This window comes from Ailuropoda melanoleuca, chromosome 11, assembly GCF_002007445.2.
Source record: "Ailuropoda melanoleuca isolate Jingjing chromosome 11, ASM200744v2, whole genome shotgun sequence".
Classification (NCBI taxonomy): domain Eukaryota; kingdom Metazoa; phylum Chordata; class Mammalia; order Carnivora; family Ursidae; genus Ailuropoda; species Ailuropoda melanoleuca.
Window position 1 is genome coordinate 50,609,009 of NC_048228.1, and position 24,084 is coordinate 50,633,092.

General features: G+C 43.9%; 1 protein-coding gene across 5 annotated transcripts in view; it reads right to left on the bottom strand.

Moving 5' to 3' along the window:
- Positions 1–24,084, bottom strand: part of SHROOM3 (shroom family member 3) — a 303,549-nt gene that overhangs the window by 80,471 nt on the left and 198,994 nt on the right. Inside the window, exon 2 of one of the 5 annotated variants that reach the window (XM_034671654.1) lies at positions 9,082–9,190. The exons of the other annotated variants lie outside the window; for them this stretch is intronic. The gene's annotated coding sequence lies outside the window, so the exon portion shown is untranslated. The remainder of the gene's footprint in view (positions 1–9,081; positions 9,191–24,084) is intronic. 5 annotated transcript variants of the gene reach the window in all.

The following is a 24,084-nucleotide window of genomic DNA, read 5'->3' on the forward strand; positions in this document are numbered from 1 at the left end:
AAAAAGCTTTTAAAAAATGCTAAGATTTTTTTTTTTTTTAGATTTTATATATTTATTTGTCAGAGAGAACAAGCAGGCAGAGGGAGAAGAAGCAGGCTCCCCACTGAGCAAGGAGCCTGAAGCCGCACTCGATCCCAGCACCCTGGGATCATGACCTGAGCCGAAGGCAGACCTTTAGAGACACACCAGAGTGACATGTAGGAGGTCCACCCAGGTGGTGATGGCCGAGGGGTCATGAGTCAGAAACAGGGGTGGTGATAGGAAGCGTGGCCGAGGTGGCATGTCCAGGAGCTTGGTGCTTTCACAGGCCAAATCATTTCCTCCCATTTCTCTTAAGTATTTCAACCTCTAGGCCCAAATTTCAGTCTGAGATAAATAAGCTAAAAATATTTAAAATCACATCAGATCGACTATGCCAATTCCAAATGGTTTGATTCCTACTGTATATACATTCACAAGTTTGTTTCTCCACTACAATTGTCAGGTCTTCTTGGTGAGGAGAAAGCTGTGAGAATGAGCATCTTTTTCAAACAAAAAACTTAAGAAATATAGGGTTATTTCCATATATCTCTAAATTCCAGATTCAGGAATTATTCTTTGAATTATTTAATTTCAATTAGTCTAATACATTTAATTAATCATACCTTTAAAGAAACTACATATAGAAATTATGTACGTGATTGGAGTTCTGAATTTATTTTTTTCACAAATTTAGCTTCTTTGCTATGTTATAGTAGTATAGTTTTGAAATATACTTTGTACTTTAAACTAAATGAAATTTCACATAGGGGCACCTAGGGGGCTCAGTCGGTTAAGCATCTGACTCAGGATCTCAGCTCAGGTCTTGATCTCAGGGTCATGAGTTCAAGCCCCATGTTGGGCTCCACGCTGGGCAGGATCCCACTGTCAAAAAATTTTTAAATTTCACTTAGAAATAGTCAACCATTACTTTTTACCAAGTCTGCTTGGCATTCTTTCTATAATTCCAAATAAATGAAGTTTTAATGTGAAAACTATAACTATTTGAATCATAAGAGTCTTTGCTAAATAATAATAATAATAATAATAATAATAATAATAATAATATCAATTCACTCTTGCTACTGCCACGCAATAAATTCCCTTGTTCATCTATACTCTTGTTTTGGCTGTGACACCTTAGAAAAACAAGGTCAATATCTGTTGAATACTGAAAGTCAGTTCTAGGGACTATTTAATGGTCAATACAAAAAAACTCACCAATAGGAAAGAATATACTTGAAACATCAGTTCTTGTAAGCAAACCAAAAGAGACTCTTAACAACTCTTAATAAACTGAGGGTTGCTGGAGGGGAGGTGGGGGGGGGATGGGCTAGATGGGGGATGGGGATTAAGGAGGGCCCTGGTTGTGATGAGCCCTGGGTGTTGTATGTAAGTGATGAATCACTAAATTCTACCCCTGAAACCAATATTACACTAGATATTAACTAACTAGAATTCAAATAAAAATTTGAAACAAAAAGTAAAAAAAAAAAAATAATAAAATGGACTGTGGAAAATCTGAAAGGAAAAAAAAAAGAAACATGGATTCTTGCTTCAGAGAGAAAATATTAGGAGAACGTTTGGGGTGCTTCCTTCTCAAATAGGTAGTTAGGTTTAATGTGGACATAATTTCTAATGTAATATTCACTTTAATAAATATTTTAATTTTTTAACCGCTCACAATGTGAAAAACAAGTAACTATCCTAGTGAATAAGATGTTAAAATGGAAATTTAAAATAAGTAAGTGCATTTAAGACCGCTCCTACCCTGAGAAGTAACTTATTTCATGAAGTGGTGATTGTAACATGGAAGGGAAAATCCTGTAAGATCTTTCAGCTTCTCAGTTCCTTGTCTCTCAGCCACCTCTTCCCTCCATCACAGTCCTTTCCTGTAAATGGTCCAGTGAGGCCCCTAAGTCCACTGAGCTAACAGCTTCCTCACCCTCACCTTCATTTAAGGCATCATCTCCTGCTGGCAGCTGACTCATACTGACAAGGGCGCTGCTGTGTTTTCTGTCCTTCGGGGCCCTCGGACTAGGGTCTCAAGTAAAAGCTTTTATGCAACCTGTCACCTGGAAAGCTACTTAGCTTCTTGCAGAGGTCAGAACCCAAGGAAAAGAGAGGGCAGGACTAGGTCTGTGAAAGCACACCCATTACGTGGGCGGTGTGCATGGCTGCAGTGTGCGTGGCTCACGGGGTCAGATCTGGGATCCCGCATCAAACCTGCGTAGGTCTAAGTGGGAGCCAAAATAACAGAACAACAAAACTAACGGATGAGCCTCGAAGGGATTGCTTCACGGACATGTAGGAGACAAAGGACATTTTCAGTGTTGTGGGGGTCACTGATGAAGGAACAGTCACTCATGTCAGCAGCCTCAGGTCACCAAGGAGACAAGGATGGACAGCATTCTCTTGGGAAAGTCTGGATTGAAAGATTAGAACTGCATCCTGGAAATTGGAAGCAACTAAGTGCTTATACTGGAAATGGTTAGATTAATTCTGCAGCATATAACGCGGCATTGACAAGGAAAGAGGTTGGCCTATAGGTAGTACCCAGAGATTCCATATAGTCAGTGACAAAGCCACATACACATTATATACAACATTTAGGATGCTTTACACAAGTCTAGGAAAACATCTGAAAGGAAATACTACACTATTCCTGGGCAGTAGGACTGCAGGGAGAGAAATCTCAGGAGATAAACATAAATTTACCTTTTGCTTTTTTAAACAATAAGTATAATTTACTCTTTGAGTTAAATGTTTACAATAAAGATTTCAATAATAACAAAAGCACCCTGAGTTCTGAAATATTTCAGCCAAGTAAGCTAACGTTGATAAACTGAGTCTTTAATTTCTTCCCACCTTTGCCTCTCACAGTCTCATGCTGAGGCTTTGTAAGTGAGCAAGGCAACCCGAGGAATAAAGTCCATCCCCAAAGCTTAGACGGAGCTGTCACACTTTGAGGGCGAAAACTCAATTTCCTGAGAGTCTGGGTATTGCAAGGCTAATAGGGAATGAGGGAGGAAAAGGTGAAAGATGAAAAACAGGGAGAAGAAAGAGAGAGAAAAGGGATGTAGAAGGGAAGAGGGAAGAAGGAGAGATGATAGCTACAGGGTCAAGGACAGGCTGAGGGCAGGAGGGAGAACAGAAAAAGGAACATCAGACCCCTGTAACCATGAAGATGGGCCTGAACACGTACGTTAAGCACACAAGGAAGAACATTCACCAGGCTGTTAACGGAAGTTACCTGAAAGAGGTGGCATGGGAAAATGTTGACTTTATTATTTTAGTTTTATTGTGTTACAGTATGTGTTATAATAGCAAATAACTTTTTAAAGTAAACACTACCCCCAACATGGCACTCCAACTCAACAATCCTGAGATCGAGAGTTGCACGTCCGCTGACTGAGCCAGCCAGGTGCCCCAAAACATCAAATAATAAAAATTGTAAAAATAAGGCACACTGTAGATAAACAATTATGAAGAAGAAGGAAAACGATTTGGCAAACCTGCCTCAGATGATAACTTGGGCATGTCTCAGCCTAATGCCCTCACCCTTCACCTAGATGCTAGTCTAATAAACACGATCTTTGTTATCAGAGGGATTATGTAATGTGGGATAATAAGAGTTTCCAGACAAATATTTAATAGAAAGAAGTGAAATTCTAGAGGTTATCAGAAATATACACCACCAGCATCTTGGATGACAATGTCTTGAATGTAAAGAAACCTCAACGAGGCCTGCATTGGCTGATCACAGCTGTCCCCAGTTCCGGTTGCACGGCTCATGTATGCATGCGCTCCTCGCCTGCTGTTGCCGTGTCACCAATGACATCACACCCATTTCTTTCTTTTTTTTTTTTTTTAAGATTTTATTTATTTATTTGACAGAGACAGGCAGCGAGAGGGGAACACAAGCAGGGGGAGTGGGAGAGGAAGAAGCAGGCTCCCAGCGGAGGAGCCTGATGCGGGGCTTGATCCCATAATGCCAGGATCACACCCTGAGCCGAAGGCAGACGCTTAACGACTGTGCCACTCAGGCGCCCCAACATCACACCCATTTTTTTCTGGACACAAGGAAATAATTTCTATGTCTTCAATACTTTGAGACTGTCACGTAAGGAGTGTCCTATTCTGGACATGATTTAGACAATACCAGCAATTCTGCTTAGATTTTGATTGGCAGAATATCATTCAGGAAGTTTTAGAATACCCTAAGATAAGATTTTCCCATTGACCTTTTCCCCCCCTTCTCCTTGCCTTCCTTTCTCCTTGACCCATTTCAATTCAAATACCGCCTGCTGAGTACCTGCTAACTGTCAGGCTGTGGGGATATCAAGTTGGATGAGTTCCCAGCCTTGACTTCACAGTGCTCACCAGAAATTCAAACGTCTAAAGAAATTATTTCGGTACCATGGGGTAAGAATAGTAGAGTGTGGTGATCTAGAGTATGGACTGGATTCAAGAGCTTGCTAGCTGTGTGCAAGGCTAATTGATCTTACCAAGCCTTAGTTTTTCCTCTAAGTAAGAATAATTACACCTCCCGTAGGTTTTTGTGACGATAACAGGAGAAAGTTACTGAGTGTGTGTCCGGGGGGGGGGGGGGGGGGGGGGGGGGCGCGGGGGGCNCTAGCAGTGAGATAGTAACTGTTCCTATTCTTTCTATTGAATCTCCTCACAGTTGTCTTTCCTCCCAGTGGGTGCCATTCATTGACCAAAGAAAGGATGGGTCAGCAGAGCTCCTAGAGCAAAGGAATCTAGGCACAAGTCTGAAGATTTGGGAGAATACTCAGTCAGAGCCAGTTTTTCCTCCACAACAGACATTACAGCTTTCGAGGACTGACAAAGAAGGGCAAAGCGAGTCAGAGAGAAGTGAAGGGTAGTTAGAAGCGAGGGCAACTCTGAGTCCTACATGGCACAAGATGGGAGCTCCGGATAGGCTTGGGGATTTGAGAGCAGAAAGTATGTGGGCCCCCCAGCAAGAGTCTGGAGGGCGGGCTTCGTCCCAGAGTTGTTGGGAACTCAGGAGGAGTCCAAGAAATGTCTGTGTGGTATACCTAGGCGGGAGGGAGCCTCACGCCTTCCACCAATCCTCCCAGCCAGGGTGGACCAGGAGAGGCAGAATGTTTCCGGTAAAGCCAAGACGCCATAGACGCCAGACGGCTCTGCGGAGGCTGCAGAGACCCCCCTCCCAGCGTGGATGTAACTGCATATCAGACTCCAGCATGGGGGGGGCGTGGAGGCCAGAGGTGCAACTCCCCTGGGCCTGCCTATGACACACACACCTGCCTGCCCCAGCCTGAGGCCCTCACAGCTCTCTGCAGGAGCTGCGAGACTGGGAATTAGCGGATACTAAGTTTCTGTCTCTGCCCAATGAGGTCTCAAAACAGAAATTACAGTGGGTTTCTAAAAAAGAAGCAGTTACATTCTTCCACAATTGTGTTTGTGGCTCAAGATTTGTATCCACCAAACACATAAAACGTGTAGCATTGTGTGTCTTGCATGTGAGAGCTAAAAAAAAAAAAGATTGCTATTTTTATTCTGATTAATCTATGCACTGGTAGCAGAGGAGAGACTATTTATGTCAGGGAAGGGTCCAGAGATGTTTGAGAGAGGTCCTGAATAATGTACACGGGCTTACTGGGGAGAAAAAGATCAGGTCAGAAAGTCTGAAGGTCCAGAAGCATCCAGTAGCACAGGCTAACTGGGGATCTGCAAGCCACATGGCTAGCGTGGAGGCAGGTGGCAGGCAGTGTAGATGGAGAGGCAGATGATAGAAGTGAAGCCTTTGGGGCCATCTTCAAGATTTGCACTTTATCCTGTAGGCAATGAGAAATTGCTGGAAGTTACACCAGTGTCATGATCAGATCTGCCCCTTGAAGAAGTCACACCGATGGCAGGTGAAGGACGGACTGAATGGGACTGACGAGCTCACTCATTTTGATCGTAATGCCCAAGGCAGAGTCCCACTGCTGTGAGGCCAGCCTCGCCTGTGGCTAAGAGGGCTGGCTCTGGAAGCAGAATACCTGAATTGGAATCCTGGCCACAGGCCCTGCTCTGTGACCTTGGGCTGGTCATTACCTGCCCCCAGAGCAAATTCCTCATTTGTAGAATGAGAGCTTAAAAAACTGAACCCGAGTGCATAGTCTCTCGTGTTAACTCTGGGAAACAAACTGAGGGCTTCAGAGGGGAGAGGGGCGAGGGAATGGGATAGGCTGGTGATGGGTAGTAAGGAGGGCACGTATTGCATGGTGCACTGGGTGTTATACGCAAACAATGAATCATGGAACTTTACATCAAAAAGTAGGGATGAACTGTATGGTGACTAACGTAACATAATAAAAAATTATTAAAAAAAAAACTGAACCCGAGGGGTGCCTGGGCGGCTCAGTCGGTGAGCTCCCTGCTCAGTGGGGAATCTGCTTCTCCCTCTCCCTCCCCCCCATGCTCTGTCTCTAATAAATAAATAAAATCTTAAAAACAACAACAACAACTGACCCCGAGGCATAGGGTTGCTGAAGGTTTAGCTGTAATACTTCACACGAGCACACAGAAGGGACTCTGACATAAAGTAAGTCCTTCTTAAATTTTAGCCCTTATTAATTAGGCTGCACTTAAAATCACGATTAACCTGAAATGGGGAGAATGATGGTTATGTTGGATAATTATGGTAAAATCTTCAACTCCTGGTATTCATTGAAATGTTGGTCACAAAGCCAAATTTCAGGAAGAAAATCCTCTTGGTAAATATGCTGGTAAAAGGTACAGGTCAGGCTGCAATTCAAACCACTCAGCCTCACTGGGGATCACAGTTGTTTTTGCCGGAGGAGGGGTTTTTCCTCTTCCACTCTGAAGCCGCTGCGCCCCAAGGTGAAGGGTGCTTGGTATGTGAAGGGCATTTGACTCTTACAGAAAGGCATGTGGTATAGGTGACCATGAGGACTGACGACCCAGGATCCCGCAAGGTGCAACTCCATGAGTGACAGGTCGTTAACAGCATGGGTTCAACTGGAGGGCAAACGCCGGCATGCCCTTGTCACTGGGGACAGTGTACACAGGGCGAGTGCGGAGGCGGTGTGGGCGAGGGCAGACCAGGCCGAGCCAGCCGGCCTTCTCAGCTACCTGCACCTGCACAGAAGCACGAACATTCTTTTCTGCTAAGGAAAGTGAGTTTTTTTAACTTTTTTTTTTTTTTAAAGATTTTGTTTATTCATTTGAGAGAGAGAACACGAGCCAGAGGGAGGGGCAACTGGAGAGGGAGAAGCAGACTCCCCACTGAGCAGGGAGCCCAAGGTGGGGCTCCATCCCAGGACCCAGAGATCATGACCTGAGCCGAAGGCGGACGCTTCACGGACTGAGTGACCCCGGCACCCCAAGGAAAGTGAGTATTTTAATTGATGATGTTCAGGAACTGTAAGAACTGAGGACTGAATTCTGTTCTGGGACATAATCTGATACATTCCAATGGAAGCTTTCAATTTTTTCACTTTCTCTTTCTAGAAAAATATTGCTAGGTTTCTGAAGACATAGATGAGGATAAATAAGGATTTGGGGAAGTATGAGGAGGGAGAAGCATAATCCATTGGGAGATGGAATTCATTGGTTTGCCCCTTGTATTTTCACAGAAATTGCTTCCCTCAGAGCCCACATGATGACTGGTGGGGAGAGAGGGCCATGGAGACAGTGCAGGTGCCGAGAGAGAAAAGGGAAGACCAAATGAGAGTAGATCTGGGATGGAAAAACACCCACATGCCTGGAGGGCTGTGGATGGAGAGCTTGCAGGCAAGTTGAAGTGCCTGAATCTGATCACCCGTGATGCCTGAGGAGCCCGCAGACATGGACATGGAGACGGGTGCTAATGTGTAAGCTGGCATACAGACCGAACCACTGATTTGTAGAAATCTGTTTTAATGACTAAAAGTATGTTATTCCACTGTGTGCTAAACTCTGACTTATTTATTGTTACAGAGCTATTTCCCTGACCCAGAGAAGTCGGCAGAGTCACCAACAATGGTTTCTTTGTAACAACACAAAGCATCAACAAAACCAAAATGCCTTTTTAAAAGAATTGCCCAATGATTTGGCATTTCTTGCCTTTGCCTTTTATCAGAATTTTAGGCCTTTCAAAAAGGACATCTTAATTTTATTCATAGCATTAAGACACCTATTCTACTGGCTAGGTTTCTTCCTAAGACTGTGTTACATGAAATCTTGCGTATCAATATTTTATTTTATTTTTTTTTCAAGACTTTCTTTGAGAGCGAGAGAGTGAGAGCAAGAGCTCTAGCGAGAGAGCAGGAGCAGGGGGAGTGGCAGAGGGAGGGGGAGAAGCAGACTCCCCGCTTAGGATGGAGCCCCACTTGGGACTCGATCCCAGGACTCTGGGATCATGACCTGAGCCGAAGGCAGACACTTAACTGGCTGAGCCACCCAGCCACCTCTGTATAAATATTTAAAACATTTAAATGTCATCGACACTGCCACGTATTGCTTTAAGAACAACCCAAGGTGATACAGAAGTATAACTTCAAGAGACAAAAACAAGGAAAGTTGCTAGGGTAAAACCAATTGGAATTTTTGAAATGTAGATGACTCGCTTTGATGATTTACTGCTACTAAGGGTTAGAGATATGCTATTTAATGTCTACATATTTTTCAAAAGTACTTAAATCCTATTTGGTGCTTTAGGTTTAAAAAAAACCACCTTATCTTCATTCGTAAGCTTATTTTTGAAAATAGAATTTTCCACTAGCTAGTTGGCGGCTTCATTGGTCTTGAAGTATTAGCTTCTCTGGCTCTCATAAGAAAAACAGAGAAATTAAATGTAGCTCCTGTTTACTTTTTTGGCAGTCTCACTTTATTGACTTAAAGAAGCCAATTCATCTGCCCTTATTCTTTAAAAACCCACAAGCAATGTGCTTTTAAAAAAAAGAGTCTAGCCACCAAGCACGGCGATAATAGTTCATTTTCTAAGATCTCTTTCATTCGCCACAAGTCACACAGTTCTATGTTGTACTTTCACATGTACATTCAAGCAATGAAAAAAATTTCCTTTACCCTCCAGCTGATTTGTTTTGGAGCCCAACTTTCTCCCAGTAGGTGTTCAGAAAACTCTTCTATTCCAAGCCGGATATCAGGGTTATTTCGCATACTTTAGTGCTCTTGCCTAGGAACCAGAAGATAAGATCAGAGAGAAAACTCATTTTTAAAGTTCTTGTAATCAGCGCCTTTGGGTCGTATCCAGAGTGCACTTACACTGGCCAAAGGCAAGAAGATAACAGTGTCCTGGGCAGATCCTGGCAGGCTGTTGGCTGCCATTTCTTGGTGGTAGGCCAGAAAGAGCTGAGCCACAGCTTATCAGAGCCACCATTCATTTTGTGCCTAGTGTTAGCCCTATACCATGCCTTGGGCTTTATATACCTGAGTTCTAATTTTGATGATAATATGTCAAGATATCTATTACCAGTCCCATTTTTTAGACTAGAAATGAAGCTCAGATTTTCTTAAAGATTTTATTTATTTATTTATTTATTTACTTACTTACTTATTTAGAGAGAGTGCAAGTGGGGGGAGGGACAGACAGAAAGGGAGAGAGCATGGAGTCCAGTGTGGGGCTTGGTCCCTCAACCCTGAGATCATGACCTGAGCCAAACCAAGAGTTGCACGCTTAAGTGACAGCACCATCCTGGCGCCCCAAGCTCAGATTTTAAGTGACTTGCCAAGGTACAGCTGTGTACGAGGGACAGAATGAAGAATCAGAGATCTGCCTGACACCAAAGCCCATGCCTTGTTCGTATAACCACCTAGGATGACCAAGATAACACTGCAGGTTAAGCCACTTGAATAACCTGGCAAGGTTCTGTTGTCTCTTAGCAGGTAAAGGATAGTGAACACATGCATTGTCTACAGGCCAAGTCTTCAGTGCCATTCAGAGTACCAAGGAAAAGAAAGCTACATAGAAAAAAACCCTTTTGCCTTATAAATCTAATGGAGGATGAGCAAAGCCCCATATCTCTCCAGAATGATGATCTTTTTCCTCGGTAAATGGAAAGTCACTTTTTTTCCCCTCTAAAAATTGTGCCTTTTCCCAAATGAAGGGCACTTAACTTTGCCTGATTCCAACCTTATTAACTCGGCTATAAGGGACAGTTTTTCTAACTACCTTTAATGAATCCAATAATTACCATTTTTGCAAACAAGCCTTGGTTTCCCTCCCTGGCACTTTATTTACCTCCCCCAACCCATCTGGGTTGAGATTACTTCCTCAACCCCAATCTCTACTAAGGAACTTCTAGCCAACCTCCCAGGACAAGAAATATGTTTCTTTCTCAGTGAAACTTCTCTGATCCTTCAACAAAAGCAATTTCTCTCTCCTCTGAATGTTAAAAAATACATTATTTAATCATCTACTATAGCCTTTATCACCTTTTGCCTCCCATAGAGCTTCGGGCGCCATTCAAACAGAAATCTCCCCTAGGCTGAGAATTGCGGGAGCGGGGATTACTCGTCACCTCGGATGCCCCTGGGACACAGCGCGTGTCGGTATTGGGCAAATTAATGTTCCTAGACCATTATACTGACGGCCATCAACTCATTTTTGAGTCCAGGTTGTTCTTGTCCCCCTTTGTTTATGTAAGTTGCATTCTTTCAAGACCTTTCCCCAACTGCTGTAGCCATTTCCCACCCCAAATTTAGGAACTAAATTTTTGGTGCTTGTTACATACTGCTTTGAAGCGTTATTTGTTTTGTTATGTGTACGCCCTGTATTCCCAACGAGAGCTACTCCTGGGGCCAACGTCTCTCTGGATGGTGCTATGATCACTTTTGTTCTCAACAACTCGTATTGATTGGATGCTGGGTCTCGGGCACTCGGCTGCACTTAGCTTATCATTTCCCTTATAGAACTTTGGGGTCCCCTGACTGTCCCTCAGCTTGCATCAGCCCCCAGCTTTCTCTACCATGATACAGTCCAGGGGGTTGACGACTGGACGGTGAGATTCTGGAGGGCAGAGACGACATCTTTTCTACTCGTGTGGAAACTTAACAGTGTCTAGTGCAGTGCATGACAGAGAACAGATCCCCAGTAAATATGCCATTGCAGGTTTTTTTTTTTTTATATTTCCTTTGTCTTGGATTAGGAGTGTTTTCTTTTTAAGCGTATTTATTTATTTTTAAGTCATCTCTACATCCAACATGGGGATTGAACTCACAACCCCGAGATTAAGAGTCACATGCTCTTCTGACTGAGCCAGCCAGGCGCCCCTCCATCAGAGTTTTGGAACTACGGAGCTCACAGGGCGCCTGGGTGGCTCAGTCAGTTAAGCATCTGACTCTTGATTTTGGTTCAGGTCACAATCTCAGGGTCATGAGATCGAGCTCCACGCTAGGTGTGGAGCCTGCTTAAGATTCTCTCTCTCTCCCTCTCCCTCTGCCCCTCCCTCCAACTCTCTCTCTCTCTCAAAAACAAAAACAAACAACTACATGGTTCACAAAACAAACAGAGCTTTAAAACCCATCTTTAAAAATAGCAGTGGTAATTCCATATTACTATCAAGTGAGAATCCTGCCTCTATTGGAGGAGTATTGGAACTGCCCGATTAAGAATTTGGCTATTTTTCTCTAAATCCAGCATGAGATCCCATTCTTCGTTAAAAGGATTTGTTTTAGACAAAAGAGTGAAACCCTGTGCTAAGCATCTCGACTGTGAGCTTCCCACCTGCTTCCCATCTACATCCCACCTTGCTCATCTCTGGTCTACATTTGTATTTGTCTCTGAAGAGAGCAACGGTCTCCTCTCCTTGGGCTGGCATGAAAAATCTGATGGGAACTTAAAAGCTCCCCCACAGGAAACTGTCTGAGCCCGTGATTTACATCCCTGGTTTTCTCATTAACTAACTGCCAGTCTTCAGAAGACTGCAGCCAACTCAAGTGGGGACCTTGGCAGCTGGGGTGAACCATGAGACCGGAGACCAGCGTGTCACAGCTGCTGCAGAGTGGGGGGAACGGGGAGGCTGGGTGCGGAGGAGGGAGAAAATGGCTTCTGGAAATTTGATGTGTGCTCCTGGTGAGGAGTATAGTTCTTTCTGATTAGAGGACAACTCACCCTTGGTCACTATGTTAGGGGTCACCCACAGAGACCAGTCTGCTAAAGGTTCAAGGATAGGATTTGTTTCCCCCTTCACCTATCTTAGAATGTGTAGAAGGGAGGGGCGCCTGGGTGGCCCAGTCCTTAAGCATCTCCCTTTGGCTCAGGGCGTGATTCCAGAGTCCTGGGATCGAGCCCTGCATCGGGCTCCCTGCTCCGCTAGAAGCCTGCTTTGTCCTCTCCCTCTCCCCCTGCCTGTGTTCCCTCTCTCGCTGGCTATGTCTCTCTCTGTCAAATAAATAAAATCTTAAAAAAAAAAAAAAGAATGTGTAGAAGGGAAAAGATTAGCTGCTTAGAGAAATGTAAACAAGTGATCACTGTTCACGGAAAACATGTATCTTTTACTTTGCATAAATGTTTAAATGTTTTTACTTCCTAACATGTGAGGTCATGAGAACATTACGTAGAATCAGAAGAATCCATCTTTTTAGTTCCAATTTAAAAACACCAGGAAAGCGGGAAATGGGGAGTTACTGTTCAACAAGAATCACAGTGTCAGTTCAGTGAGATGAAAGTTCTGGAGATCTGCAGCAACGGATGGAGTATACGTGACACTATTGAGCTATCCACTTTATAATGGTGAAGAGGGGGCACCTGGGCGGCTCAGTCGGTTAAGCGGCTGCCTTCCGCTCAGGTCATGATCTCGGGGTCCTGGGAGCCCCACTTCCGTCGGGCTCCCTGCTTAGTGGGGGGGCCTGGTTCTCCTTCGCCCTCTGCAGCTCCCCCTGCTTGTGCTCTCTTGTGCACACTCTCTGTCAAATAAATAAAAATCTTTTTAAAACCCAGTGAAGACGGTGAATTTTATGTTATGTGTGTTTTTACCACAATTAGACATTTTTAAAAACCTTTAAAAAAGTTAAAGCTTAAATAAGAACAAGAAGAAAGTAGCCAAATGCGCTCTGAAGAGGAAAACACGTCACGGCTCCTTCGGCTGCTATTTCAACCCTGTCCCCAGCTTTTTTTTTTTTTTCCTTTTAGCAAAAGCTGCCTCACAGATATGCACATCAACATCCTTCCTCTTTATGTGGACAAAAGAGGAAAAAAGAGAGAGAGATGAGAGTCTTTAGAAGCAGAGAGGAGAGCTGTGGGTCTTCTTTCTCTGGAGAAAGGTCTCATTTTGAAGCATCAGCCAATAGGAGATTTTTTAAATTAGTGTGTATAATGGGTAACACCAAAGATGTTTCTGAAGTCCACGTAACAAACTAAGTTAGCTCTTACCACTGGATTCCAGGTGGCAAGTCTGAGAGAGGTCCCGCGAGCTAATCGCCGAGGACAGTCATGCCAACAGGCAAAATGAGGGACTGGGGAACCCCAACACAATCTCCTTCTAAATTCTCTTCCTACCCCCACCCCCACCCCATTTTTTCTTTCTTATCTAGTTGGGAGACCAAGCTGTTTATATTGACTGATTTATTTTAGGGAAGGAACTTCTATTTAATCTGTCCTAGTTTGGTGTTTTTTCTTCTGGAGATAAGTGTTTGTTGATCAAAGTAACAAGCAACAAATATTCTTTTAATTTATGCTTCCTTTAGTCCTGCAAATTTGGAGAGGAGGAGAGCTTTTTTTTATAAGAGGTAATGAGGCAGAATCCTCTTAATGGCAAGGATATTTTCTCACCAGATTAAAACCCATCTATCCTTAAAAAAAATAATGAGATAAAAGTAGCTTTTCTTAAGGGAATAAAGAAATTTTAAAGCAAGAAACTTCCCACACAGTTTGAGTTTACGGCTCCTATCAATAAGGCTGAGGAGGGAGGCGAACAGGATATTTTCTCTCTCCTTTTATTTTTTTTGGTTCTTAAATTGAAGTAACAGAATAATTTACAGTAAGAAGAATCTGATCAAAATACTTAAGACAAATGACCGCTGACGCGATCATCTCAAATACCAACAGTAGGGATAGGTTTTTGCTGTTTTATTTCTCTGAAAATATATTACCTCAGTTTATTTTAGGCAAATGAGCTCAGAACTTTGTATGACTTTCACTTCATTAGTGTTGGTTCCAGGTATGCAATTAGACCAGAGAGTCTTTTGTTCATTTTTTTCAAAGAGGGATAAATCATCTTGACTTTCTCAATGTATCCTTAATGGTACATGGAGCTGAGCTCCTGCTTCCTAGATCAGAACTCTGAGAAACACTTTTGCTTAAGGGTGGAGGCATGACATCACATAAATAACAAAGTCAATACCAGTTGAACCTGTTTCTCTATAGATGTTTCCATCTGGGTGTTTATTCATCTAGCACACATGTTTTATTGAACAACTACTATGCTATGGGTGCTGCGTGATGGAATCTGTCTGCCAGGCTGGAGGACTGTGGGAAGGCATCCTAAACCAGAACTGACAAACTATGGAAGGACTCTAAACTGAGGTCTAGAGAGTAAGTGGTTGTTAGCTGGGCAAATGGAGGGAAGAGAGCCCAGCAAGACCCAGGAATGGGAAGAAACCAGTATGGCTGGAGGAGAGTGCAAAGGAGGGAGTGGCTAAGGGGGTGGACACAGCCTGAAGCTTGGGCTAGCCCTGGACATGTAGGTCTGGTCAGGTCCTGGTTAGGAGTTTGAAGCTTATCCAAAAGGCAATGGAAAAGCCTCGGAAGCCTTCAAGCAGAGGGACAGAATCAGATTTGTGTTTTAAAAGGATCATTTTGGGGATGCCTGGATAGCTCAGTGGGTTGAGCATCTGACACTTGATTTTGGCTCCGGTCATGATCTCAGGGTCGTGGGATTGGAATTGAGCCCTGAGGAGGGCTCCATGCTCAGTAGGGAGTCTGCCTGAGATTCTCTTTCCCTTCTCCTCTGTCCTTCCCCCACTCATGCTTGTGCACGCTCTACCTCCTTCTCTCTCTCTCAAAGAAATAAAATTTTTAAAATAAATAAATAAATAAAAATAAAGGGATCACTTTGCCTGCAGTACCACTGTTGGGAAAGGAGCAAGGCCAGAGCCCAGTCACGACACGGCCATGGGAGGACAGCCTGGAGGTGATGTCTTCTCTCCACTCCGGAGTATAAGCTCCAAGAGGACAGAGCTTTTTGCTGGGTTTCTTTAACTCTATATCAAGCACCAAGTGTGTGGCACATAGCAGATGCTCGAATATTTGTTGAACAAACAAATAAATAGGCTGACATAGGGTAATGTTGGAGAAGATTAAAGGGAGGAGCAGATGGAGAGAAAAACTAGGAAGTGGACTTGTTAGTCTCTTTTGAAACTTTCTTTAAAATCTTTGTTGATTTTTTAAAAAAAGATTTATTTTATTTTTATTTTATTTCTTGGATTTATTTATTTGAGAGAGAGAGCATGAGCGCATGCCCCAGTACAAGTGAGGGGAGGGGCAGAGAGGGAGGGAAAGAATCCTCAAGCAGGCTAGGCTCCCTGCGTAGCGTGGAGCCTGAGCGGGGCTCCATCCCACAACCCTGAGATCATGACCTGAGCTGTAATCAAGAGCCTGGAGTTCAACTGACTGAACCCCCCAGGAGCCCCCCAGGAGCCCCCCAAAACTTGGTTGATTTACAGTCATGCTCCTTTGCATCCTTTCCATGATAAAGCTATGATTCAATATCTGGTGTTTTTCCAAATAAAATGCTTACTTTAAAAAAAAGTATACAAATCAATGGTGTTTAATAAATGTATAGAGTGTGTGCGACCATCACCATAACCCAGTTTTAGGACATTTCCATCACCCTGGAAGTTCCCCTGCTCCTACTCCCAACCTCTGGCAACTACGAATCGGCTTGTTTCTATAATTTGCCTTCCCTAAAGATCTCAAATACGTAGAAACATGCAGTATATCATCTTCCATGTCTGGCTTGTTCACGTAGCATGTTTCTGAGGTTCACCCACGTGGCAGCTTGTTTTAATAGTTCCTTCCTTTTTACCGTTAAGTAGCGTTCTACTATAAATATGCCATATTGTGTTTATCATTTCCCAGTTGTCAGGCGTGCGGGTTGTCTGCACATATTGTCTATTATGACTAGGGCTGCTGCGAACACTGGGGCGCCAGTCCTTGAGTGGACAGAGGCCTCGTTCATTTGGATTAGGTGTGGGCGCTGGAGAGAAAGAGGGACAGGTCAAAGAAGATGCCTGGATTTAGGCTTGGGCCGCTGCATGGATGACAACAGAACTCAGTGAAACGGGGAAGAACAGACACAGAGCAGCTTTGATGGCCAAGATGACCCTTGTTTGGGGCAAGGGCCTCCGAGAGAGGTGGGGACATCCCCAGCAGGCACATGGGCACAAGGACCTGGAAGGCGAGTTTCCTCGAAATGTCTAACGAGGGATCATTTTTTGAGCAGCTTGTTTCATGTGGAAGATTCATTTCTCAGGCGTAATGAAAGCACATCTCTGTAACTTAGGCTCCTCTCTCTAGAAATCTGACGAAGAAATTCGTAAAACACATCAAATACTCACTTTGATTTGCATAATAATTATAATCACATCTTCTACTTGCTCGGCATTCCCTTTTTAAAAATTGTGCTAAGATACACAATATAAAATTCACCACCTTACCCGTGTTTACGTGAACAGTCAGCGGTATGAGGTACGTTCACGTCGTGCCGCCATCCCACCATCCATCTCCAGAAGTCTCTCATCTTCCCAAACTGAAACTGTCCTCATGAAACCATAACCCCAGCCCTCTAGACCCCCACCCCTGCCAACGACCACTCTGCTTTCTGTGTCTATGAATTTAACCATGCTAGGTACGTCATCTAAGTGGAATCGTGTATTTGTTTTTGTGACTGGCTTGCGTCACTTAGCATGTCAAGGTCTATCTATCTTGTAGCATGTGACAAGATTTCCTTCCTTTTTGAGGCTGAACAATATTCTGTTATATGTACATAACACATTTTGCTTATCCATTCATCTGTCAGCGGACACTTGCTTGGGTTCCTTGAGTATCGTAAATCATACTGCTATGAACACGGGTGTACAGATATCTCTTCGAGTCCCTGCTTGCTCAGCATTTCCTTCCAAGAAATTAAGAGATATAAGAATTGAAAGATCTTTTTTTTAAAAAGATTTTGATTGATTGATTGATTTGGGAGAGAGAGAGAGAGCGAGATTGAGCATGAGTAAGGAAGAGAGGGAGAAGCAGGCTCCCCGCTGAGCAGGGAGCCCGATGCAGGACCCGATCCCAGGACCCCAGGATCATGACCTGAGCTGAAGGCAGACGCTTCATGGGCTGAGCCACCAGGTGCCACAAGAATTGAAAGATCTTCATCATACTTTAACTCAGGTGAGCTGTCATGCAATATCACTTGAATAATATGTGATCTGAGTGAGACCAGAACTTTCTCTAGCTTTAGGAGCACTGGGTATCACTGGACTTTTCTTAAACTCTAGACCTACAGTACAGCAATCTGAGCTTTTGTTTTTCTTCCTTTTTTAGTATTTTGGTGATACCACCTTAAATCAACCAATACTAGAGCCCAAAAGTAAGTCCCTTATAAAATTCTTGCTCCTCCTGATAATCTGTGGGGTCTCAGAAGTGACCCCCTTCTGTTTGGTTTTGTGATAAAGTGTTCAGCGGGAATTTCTGAATGCATTTAAAGTTTTCTGTAGTATGTCAGGTCGGGCAGGTCTGCACTGATACAGTCGAATTCACCAGGGGAGCACTTCACAGGGAATGAGGTTCTGACATGGGATCAGAATGTCATACCGGATGCTGGAGAGAAAGATTAGACAGCCAGCAAACAGCAGGGAGAGGTTCTGAAGGAAGGGGCAAGGGTTGTCTCTCAGAAATGCCATCTTCTTCACACATGAACAGAGCAGGTAGTTCGTGGAAACTACCAGAACAGGGTAATTTTTTCATTCTACTAGGCTCACGAGAGACTGAGGAGAATTGCCAGGAATTAAGTTAATGAAATCAGCAAGCTTACATAGCCATCTACATTAAAAAAAAAAAAAAAAAAAAAACCAGAACACGGCATTTTAATTGGAAGCAGCCCAGTTCACAGAATAGTCCAGCACTCCAGCAAGGCTCTGGGTCTCACCACTGCTACGGAAGGGAAGCTAGATGGGTCTGGGCCGTAAGAGTACTCTCTCTCCTCTCAGTGGCTAGTTCTTCTTCGGTCTCCAAGTTCTAGGCCCAGGGTGCTGACGGAATGCTACGGCTTCGTGGAACACCCTCCCAGTGCCCGCCCTCAACTGGTATGGAGGGTGGGACAAGAAATTAAATATAGGCTATCAAACGGACAGAGATAGGAGATCAAAAAAGTCCCAGGAGCCCAGCCAGGCCATACTGCATGAGTAAGGGCCTCATAAGCAGCGCTGTGGCTCCTTGCAGACACTAATGAGACCCAAGGACAGAGGTCATTACTACTCGAGGCCCCCACAGATCCTGCTACACCGGCAACAAACCTATCCTGTCTATTTCTGGATGACCTTGGCAGCCGTGGAATCCCGGCTGAGAGGGTGAGAAGTGCGGATGCCTAGGCCCCTCCACAGGGAGTGACAGCCTTCCCTCTATGTTAATTGTTCTTACTCCAGGCTGCACGCCCGAACCACCTAGAAGGGTTTGGAAACCAGAGGCCCAAGACCAGCCCTAAACCACAAGGGTGGGAATTCCGGGGGCAGATCCCAGGCATTGTTATTTATTTTTTTTTTTTTAAGATTTTATTTGTTTATTCCACAGAGATAGAGACAGCCAGCGAGAGAGGGAACACAAGCAGGGGGAGTGGGAGAGGAAGAAGCAGGCTCATAGCGGAAGAGCCTGATGTGGGACTCGATCCCATAACGCCGGGATCACACCCTGAGCTGAAGGCAGACGCTTAACCGCTGTGCCACCCAGGCGCCCCTGGGCATTGTTATTTTTAAAAGCTCTCCAGGTGATGCTGAGTAGAGCTCAAGTTCAGAATCCCAGCTGTCCTTCCGCTGGTTAACCCAAGAATTAACCATTCACCACTTAGTGCCCACGTTCCGTAAGTCCACACAGAGCTTCCTCGCGAGAAATACAACTTAGGAAGCTGGGTAAGTTAGCTAGAGCTGCCATCACAAAATACCCAGAGCTAGGAGGCTAAAGCAACAGAAATTAATTTTCTGAAAGTTCTGGAGTCTGAGTGTTCAAGATCAAGATGTCAACGGGGTTGGTTTCTCCTGAGGCCTCTCTCCTTGGCTTCCAGAGGCCTGTCTTTTCACTGTGTCCTCATACGGTCTCCCCTCTGTGTGCATCTCTGATGCCTCTTTGTGTGTTCAAATTTCTTCTCTTTATGAAGACATGAGTAGATTGGATTAGGGCCCACCCGAAGGGCCTCATTTTAACTTAATCACCTCTTGAAAGGCTCTGTCTCCCAATACAGTCACATTTTGAGCTCCTGGGGTTCTGGGCTTCAACATATGAATTTGGGAGGGTACAAAATTCAGCCCATAACAGACATTCTTTAGATGAGAAGGTTTTCCTAAATGAACTCCTTGACTTCACAACTACCAAATGTCTTTTTTACTTAAACTCAGAATTTTCAGAATAGCCCATTAAAAAAAGAATAGGGTTTTTTTTTTAAAGATTTTATTTATTTGACAGAGAGAGAGAGAGAGAGAGAGACAGCCAGTGAGAGAAGGAACACAAGCAGGGGGAGTGGGAGAGGAAGAAGCAGGCTTCCAGCAGGGCAGGGAGCCCGATGTGGGGCTCGATCCCAGCGTCCTGGGATCAGGCCCCGAGCCAAAGGCAGACACTTAATGAATGAGCCACCCAGGCACCCCAAAAGAGTAGTTTTTGAAATTACATGAATGCTGAGCTATTCCACACGGTAACTGACTGGGACTACAGAGAAAATGCTCTTTTAAATGGTTAGAATTAATGCTAGGGAGTAGCTCACTTGTTTTGAAAATCTGGCTTATTATCTTCAACTGCTAGGAAATGAAAGCCCAGTGTAGTTGGTATGTATCACCCAGATAAGAAATTGTTTGAACGGTGAGACAAGGTGTCTCAAAACTGCTGCTTAAGTAAAGGAGGTGTCATGACTCAGATTCCTACAGAAGCTGAGAAGGAAAATGGATGGTGTGAACCAGGGAAATTAGGGCACCTGAGGTGCTCATGCCCTGTCCAGAGGGCTTTGCAGAAAGTGGGTTCACTATTACCTAAGCTCCCACATTCTCAGAATAAAGGTGCATATCTGGGCTTTTATGTGAAATTTTTCAGTTGTTGTTGTTAAGATTTGATTTATTTGACAGAGAGAGAGAGAACGAGCACAAGCAGGGCGAGTGGCAGGCAGAGGGAGAGGGAGAAGCAGGTTCCCCGCCGAGTAGGGAGCCTGATGCGGGGCTTGGTTCCAGGCAGCAAAAGGCAGATGCTTAACCAACTGAGCCATCCAGTCACCCTGAAATTTTTCAGTTTTTAAACATTGTAAATTAATTCAAAGAAGAAACACCACCATTCTGTGGGCCAAATATCCCACAGCTTCAGGAGAGATCAGGCTGGTTTGCTGCCAGTTACTGCCTCTGGTATAAAGCCACAAGAAGGCCTGGGATCTAATCTTGACTTTGCAAGTCTTGTGACTTTGCAACCACCTTCTTCAGGGTCCATCTTCAAAAATATGGGGCCTTTATAAGAGTTTCTTGAAAGTCAGGCATACAGTTCCTTTATTCCCTATTGGAAGAAATGCAAAGTCCCTAAGTCCAGTGAGATTTCAACCACAGTATCCAGGACTCCGAAGCATCTAAACAGGAGCGGGTCAACTGCACTGGGCCATTTCCTCCCTCAGCTAGTTTCAAGCTGACAAAAGATCACTTTTCTTGAAATGGATTTAGCTAGTTTAAAATTTTTTATTTGAAACTAAGGAAAACACTATAGTCTGTGCATGATTTTCAATGTTTTCTAGGTTACCAGAGATTATATGGTGACTTAAATTGACAAATCTCAAATCCCTTTGCAGGATCAGACACCTCTCTAGAAGCAAGGAGGAATTAAGTATGGCGCATAATTCAAGTGTGTTCTAACCCAGGAATCTAGGGCCATGGCTCTGGGTTCATCTCTGATTAACTCACTCTATGAATCAGTTTCTTTGATCTTTAGTTGGGCTATAAAGATCATGGGACTTTTCATTCTTAGAGTCTATGATTTTAGTTACCAAGTTAAAATATTAGTTTTTAATTCTGTACCAATGAGAAGTACCAAGAAATGACACAAATCAATTTGGTCAAAGAACTTTAACCTGTGTCTAGGTTTTCTAGTATGAATATTGCTAGTTAGTGAAGTTGATCACATTGAATGGGGCTGTCAGACTCAACATTGGTGGAGCATTTGGACGTTTTCAAATGTAGTTAGTTTTATAAATGCACAGAATACAAATAATAAGGGATAATTATGGAAACCACAGTAGGTATTTATTCTTTAGGAGAAAAATATATTTGAAATCCCTAGCTTTAAAAGCAGCTGAATATCTTAAAAAAAAAAAACCACACACAACAATAAGGGGTGTCTGGCTGGCTCAGCCAGTGCAGTGTGAGACTTGATCTTGGGGTTGTGGGTTCGAGCCCCATGCTGGGTGTGGGGATTACTTGAAAATGAGGTCTTTAAAAAAAAATAAAAGTAAAAACAGCTGGATAATGGAAAATGATGCTTGTTTTAAGTCTTCCCTGCGGAGTGCTATGATAGGCAGAATTCTAAAGATGGCCCCAAATGTCTGTCCCCTGGTTAGTCAATCAAACATTAATTTAGGTACTACTGTAAAGGGAGTTTGCAGATGCAATTAAAGCCCTGAGTTAGTTGATCTTAAGATGCAGAGATTATCTAGGTATGTCTGATCCAACCGAGGCTTTTTCTTTATTATTTATTTATTTATTTTAAAGATTCATTCATTTATTTGAGAGAGAGTGAGAGAGAGAGCACGAGTAAGGGGAGGGGCAGAAGAAGAGGGAGAAGCTGACTCCTGATGTGGGGCTCGATCCCAGGACTCTGGGATCATGACCTGAGCTGAAGGCAGATGCTTAGCCAACTGAGCCACCTAGGTGTCCCCCCCCCCCCGCCCCAAGTGAGCNCCAAGTGAGCCTTTTTAAAAGCAGAGTTTTCCCTGGACAATAGCAGAACTGGGAGTCAGAGAAATTCAACGGGTCTTGAAGATGGAGGGGCCACATGAGAAGAAATGCAGGCTGCCTCTACAAGCAGAGAGCTGCCCAGAGAGAGAACTGAATTTAACCAACAACCCAAATGACCTTGGAAGTGAAGTCTCCCAAAAGAATCCAGATAAGAACACCACCCAGCTGACACCTTCACGTCAGCCCTGAGACCCAAAGCAGAAAACGCAACTGAGTCATACGGGACTTCTGATCTAGAGAACTGTGAGCAAAGATGCTATGTATGGGGTCATTTGTTACACAGCATTAGAAAAGGAACACAGCTGCTACCACCAGATGTTGAGAAGGTTCTGGAGCACCTGGAACTGGGCTGTAAAATGATACAACCACTCTGGAAATGGTATGGAAGTTTCCTATAAAGTCAAAGATAAATCTACTGTAAGATCCAGAGCTCCACTCCTAGGTATTTACCCAAGACAAAGGAAAACATATGTCTACAAAAACACTTGTACACTAATATCCACAGCAGCTTTATTCCTAATAGCCCCAAACTGAACACAGCCCAAATGTCCATCAACAGGAGACTGGATAAATGATGAGCTACTAATATAAGCAACAGCATGAATGAAGTTCAAAAACATTGTATTGAGTAAAAACAAACAAACACAGAAGAGTACATAGTGTGTGATTTCATTTATAAGAAGTTCTAGAATAGGCAAAACTAATCTATGGTGAAATAAATCAGAACAGTGGATGCTTAGATGTAGGAGATAGACCAGGAAGGGGCAAAAGGAAACTTTCTGGGGTGGTGAAAATGGTCTACATCTTGATGGAGGCATGGATTATACCAGTGTACACATTTTTTAGGATTCATGAAACTGTAATACGTAAGATTCACACATTTCAGTTTGTAACTTATCTCTCGATAAAAATATATTTAAAAACAAATTTAAAAAAATAATTCAAGCCTATATGTGACAAACCAGTTATCATTAAAGCGTTCATGACTCTCTCCTAGTGGTATCCATTTAAAAGCAAACAGAACAAGAGTGAAACCAAAGAGACTAGTCCCTGCTGGAGGCATTGGGGCCCTGCATTGCTGGGTGAAAGATTTGGGGGCAGTGAGACATATTGAGAGGACTCAGATCTCTCCACAGATTTAACGGTACAGCCCTACAAAGGACTAATAGGGGTTTATTTGATGCCCAAGTCCAAAATGCTGAAAGGTGAATGTGAAGATGCCATTGGTGCTGAATCTACCCAAAGCAAGAAGGCTCTGGAAGGAAGTGGGGTGCACAGGGACAAGGGGAGTTCTCTGAGGACTGCCGTCCCCCATGGGATGGAGATGGCTGAGGGACAGTGACCGTCAGGGCTGCTCCTGTGACACTCAGCATACTGAGCACTGAAGGGCTCTGGCGATATTGCTGTGGTTTCGTGGTTTCTTCAGCATTAACGCCTTGGGGATTATATGCATTTTGGATGGGCTGCCTCATAAAATGAACTTACCTTTTCTTATTTTGCGAAAGAGGCTTCTTAAAGCCCATAGAAATTTCACTGCGATTCCTCAGATATACTTTGGTGCATGTGAAAGGTCTCTAACAGAGCCAACAACCGTAGGCTACAATTTTCTCAGTGTCACACACACACACACACACACACACACACACACACACACACACACGGTTCTAAACCCAAACAACCAACATGAGAAGTTATGTTTTAAAATGTGGGCTCTGATTTTTCCAAGAAGCCCTGATGATTAGACAGTGTGGAGGGTGGGAGAGAAAGAACGCATAGTAGTGGGGCCAACACATTTGGCAAGGCGCCTTGGCCTGTGTCTTCAGGAAGCCCCACCTGCGAGTGGGAAGTGGTGGGTACGTGGCCTTCTCCAGTGACAAAGTAGGTTCACAT